We start from the raw sequence: 5,313 nt of genomic DNA, 5'->3' as shown, positions 1-5,313 counted from the left end.
AAATCCAAAGTAACTTGGACTACCATCACATCTTTATAAATAGTCATTCCTCCCAAAGTAATAGTAGATTGAGGAAGGATACCTAACGATTGACTGGTTCCTCCATTAAAGGCCAACAAATTCTGGGTATCAAGCACAGGCTATGAAGAACCTAAAGCTTTCCAAGTAATTGAGGAAAAAATATTAACAGATGCGCCTTCATCTATGACTGTGCTAGGTATGGGAACATTATAAGCCTATACTATGATCTGGAAAGGAACATAAGTTGGAAGATGATATCTGGTCAGTCAACTCCAACCAATGGAAGTGACCATACTACTTGGAGGGCATGTCATGGGAATGGGAGAATTGCCCCCTTGTGCTATGGAAACGGGAGAATTTCTCCCCTATACTATGGGAACCAGAGGATTTCCCCCTTGTTCCGTGGGAAGAGGAGGATTTTCCCCTTATGTCGCTGGAATGGGAGGATTCCCCCCAAATTCATTGGAATCTAAAGAAACGAGAACTGAAGTATTCGACACACTCTCTACGAGAAAGGTATGATGGACGGAAGGTGGAATCGAATCAACCATTTTCTCAACCAATGGTTTGTCGATAATAGACTGATGCCATTCATGTTTAGACAGACTGGGATTGAATGGACATGGATTTTGATCAATCACCTCATCAACTAATGGAGAATTAGGGGAAAGCTTCCAATAACTAGCCGAGATCATGGTTGAGATGTTGTAAGGTTTTCCAATGCTTTTAAGCCTTCATCCACATAAAGAAAAATGTGAATAGGATGATTCCCTCCACATAACCTATAAGAAAAAATTATTTTACTCTTTATCCCATGAACCTTATGAATGTTAGTTGATGGTTTATCACTAGCATGATCTGCAAAGCTGAGGACAAAGGTTGATGTGAGCCTATGTACCACACTTCTAATATCTTGGGAATACGAGGACAATCTCTAAGAAAGTGGTCACCCTTACATAACTTGCGAGGGAAATTTAGTTTTGTAAGGCTTATTGGAATATTCCTTCATACTAGTTGCATTAGTAGCAATGGTTTCTTGGTTCCCCCCTGCTTATTTTTCTTCTTCTTCTTAGCTTCCTAGTTACTAGAATCAAGACATTCACTAGAGAGAAGAAAGAAAGGGATGAAGAAAGAATAGGCGAAGAAGGCAAAGGGTCAAATTTAGGATCAAAATTATGTTTATGTTGTTCAAGTGGAGGACTACTTGGTTGAGGAGAAATTTGGACATTCAGAACCATAGGGGTCGAAAACAACCAAACTACCAAACCAATGGTAAATTTGGGAATGCACAATGTTTCCATATAAGGAGCACCGATAGTTCCAAAATAAGTATAAGGGATTGAATTCCCATCATAGGCGTTTCCTTGATTGGTAGAAGCAAGAACCATTAGCAGTAGTCTCAACCTAATATCCAGTAAGGAGTAGTTCCATAGTGAGTATGTTGTTTTGTGGTTAATTAATTAATTTTAGAAATAAAACACACAAATAAAACAAAGGGGTAACTAGGAAAAATGGATTACCAAGTCACTTTGAACTGTAATATGCCACCTTGTTAAACTCAGGATTGACATACGAGCAAGAAATATCTCTGAATGTTGAGTTTGGTGTATCATAGTGTGCAAAGCAGTCGACTCAGTTACCCATGGTTGGGTAGAAACCTAGTGGGGAATTCCAAAATATACCCGATGGTATGTGGAAGTGCAGACTATAGTAGTGTTTTCTCATGTGTAAACGTATGATGAGATCATTCCCATATACTTTTCATGTATGGAGCACCCTCTGATATGCCCGAAGGTACATAGAGAACAATCTGATACACTTATGTATGTGGAATGGGATATCACCCCCAGAATGTAATTTTGGAAACAAAAAACTCCTACATTTAAAGATGTAAGAACACGTCTCTATAGTAGACCTTTATGTGTGTGATTAAGTTTCAAATGCTCCTTGTGTTAATTGAGTGTATTTTAGAGTTTATCTTGAATTATGTTTCGATTTCAAGGCTCCAAACATGATGTCACCTGAACACACCTATGATGCAACTAATATGATAAAAAATACTCTTTTAATTTTCCTTTTAACAATGAAAGTCTTAACTAGGCAGGGGAAGAATAAATCAACCAACAATGCAAAAAAAAAGAGATGCACCAATCGATCTCCTCAACTTCACTATGCTAATCAAAATCAAAGCCCTATATGCAATGAAAATAATTATTTTTCTTTTATTTTATTATAATGTTTCAAATGCAAAGAAACATATGAATGCAACTTGGTCACTGATAAAAATAAACCACATAGACTTTAACTATAATGTAAAAGTTACTTTTCAAATTCAATAACCAATTTATGCATATAATCCTGAATTGACAAGAAGAAAGAAAGAACGAAACAAAATCTTATAAAAAATATGATGACATTCAAAGGTGATTAACACTCATACACAATTTAGCCACCCCCCCCCCCACCACCCGTGGGTGATTGAGGGGGTTTTTTTTCAAAAACGAAAGAAAAAACTTTAAAAAATTGTTAAGAAATTGTAGAAAGACTGCAAATAATTACCAAAGGAAAATTCACTCAATTTCACACAAAATCAAGTGTTGTATTGGCTTCAAACAGATAGAGACACACTCAGCGACACAAGGAAAATAAGATGGACCAAAGAAAATTAGAGAGAAAGGAAATAAAAGTAATTTTTTTGGATCTTACAGGGATCAATGCAGGTGCATACCATGCACCAGTGCACTGCAGTGTAGGTGCAAAGAAGGCTAGCATTCACTACAACACTTTTTCTCCAGACCAAGGGGAGCGTTAATGTAGATTGATCCAAATTAAGACACAAAAACTAAATTCAAGCTCAAAGAAAGGTGTTCCTAGGGTCAGTCCAAATCTAAGCGAGGTAATGAAGGTTTGTTCAAGAGGTGAAACAAGAGCTAAGGTCAAGGAAACTACTAAGGGAAGAAAATGATCCCTAGTGGAGTCACTAATTTGTTATGAAAATTTTACAAATGTAGACAAAAGTATATTCCCTAGACCTAGTGGATTGGTCTAGAACAATAGTAAGAAAAGAATATAGAGTTTCCCTTAGAGAAATTGAAGAATGGAATATATGTTTACTTGGAATCCATCGCAAGATTTACTTTCCTCCCATCTTTTAAGCTCCAATCGTAGCTCTGATTGCTATAATTAGAACCTGCACATTCATTCACAGAAATACAAATATCCACAACATATATGTATCATAACTCAATTACTTTATTCAATGGATCAAAAATGCATTGAAATACATGAATGTAAATGTAATATAATACATATAGGAAAAAATTATACTCTTTGTATTTCTAGAAGTAGGAGAGAGTTTACAGCCAAGAATATTAGCTGGTCTTGTAGAGATCTCCCAAAGTTGACTTTTCCTTTATTGTCACAAAGCACACCTCAATGTCACCCTAATGCATAAAGATGATGGATCTCTTAGATTGAAGGCAGTAGCATGAGGGCATGATCAGTATCCCAAAACCAACCTCGATGTTCTATAAGGTAGTAAATTCATAGGAGATGGATGGTAGTTTAGGAATTTTTATCCATTTACCAATCTATGCTTGAGATCCACTTAAGATGGGAGGATGAGCTCGCGGGATAAGAGATGAAATCTCCAAGGTAGGATCAAATTAGATTCGAGATTCTTATCCAAGGAAAATTGTTAAAACAAATCGTGGAATCTTCTAGAAGAGGAAGCTTCGGGGTCCTTTTTTATTTTTTCTGAATTTCTAGAATCAATGCACCACCAACAAGGGACAAGTTGTTTTTTATCAACATTGGTGTATAATGGAGCAACTTATTATTGAACGCAAATCTCTAAAGGGGTTGGGTGTGCTGGGAATTAAAAGTACTTATTTGAAGCAGTTAGACCAAAAAACCTAGGGAATTTGAAATGTCTTGCTTACAGATTTGTGTAGGAATGATGACAACATGCTCATGGATGGTGATTGATCCGGTTTGAAGGCCTATTGACCAAATGCAACGAAATGGCCTATAACGATATAGTCATCAAATATTTGAGGACATTAATTAATAATCCTACCACTATGATGATTCTCAACAGATAACTTATCGAATGAGATGGAATTATATATATTCATTTCGTCATTAACATATTCATGAAATTTAAGATGTACATGTGTCAAAGAATATTAAAGTTAGGAAAATTTCCTTCTCATGTTATTTTCATGGTTTTCATATCACTGTCTATTTCGTTCAAGTGGATCCAACCAAGCTATCTAGCTTGATCCATTGTCTTCTTCTACCTTCTTCTGCAATTTATCTCATGCATAGGATTTATTCAAGATAATAAACTTTTGATTGGGTTTATTCAACTCTTATTTATGAGCTTCTTTTACTTCCCTTTTCTCAATCCAACAAACTAAAAAAATAAAAATTTAAGAAGGAAAGAAGAAACAAGGGAAATAGTAAAAAACCACAACAATAACAACAAATGAAAACAACACAAAGCATAGACATACTCACAATCAACCAAAAGAGAAAAACATGCATCCAAAGGCAATAAACCAAGGACTACACAACACATCAAACATTACATGTTCACTTTAATAAGAACACTAAGCACATGCATGAACTATTAGATAGTGTTTGTCTTAATTCCTTCAACAACTTCAAGGTTCCATTAATCTTTCAAAACAATTCAAGAGGGTGTTTTAGTTTCTTATAGATCCCAAGGGGATATTCACTCATCTCTTTCTTCACTACTAATTGTTGTTTCCATCATTTGGAATTTGCATCAAATTTTACTCTCTTTCTTTATAACACATACACAATTCTTGGTCATATCAATGTATTAACTCATTACCTTGTTATTCCAACCCTGTGCATGCTAATTTGTGTCATGTTGATTTGATGCTTGTCAGAGCAAAACTAAGCATGTTGAACTGATGATCATCAATGTAAATTATCTTTCCAAATCTCAACCACTCCTCGATATGGGAAATTGTCACCGCTCTGGTGAACACTATCATGTGGAAGTTGTCTTAATGCATCAACAATATCTTTTTTTGTCTTAAGGCTTCTTGAAATTTTCTTTGCCCATGTCCATCATGAGATTGCATGCTTCTTTTTTCTATCTTAAACTTAGGGCCATAAATTTTCCATAATTATGTTCCTTTCATCAAACATCAGGCAGTGAAATAATTGATATATATGTAATATGTATGTTGTTGTTGTTTAATAAGTCAAATTTTGAAGTAATTCAAAGACAGTGATAATCATGTAAGTAGACTCTTA

This window comes from Pinus tabuliformis, chromosome 4_2 (assembly GCF_031772625.1).
Source record: "Pinus tabuliformis cultivar Carrire ecotype Pingquan chromosome 4_2, CPIR1, whole genome shotgun sequence".
NCBI classification, from domain to species: domain Eukaryota; kingdom Viridiplantae; phylum Streptophyta; class Pinopsida; order Pinales; family Pinaceae; genus Pinus; species Pinus tabuliformis.
This window is presented reverse-complemented; position numbering follows the sequence as displayed.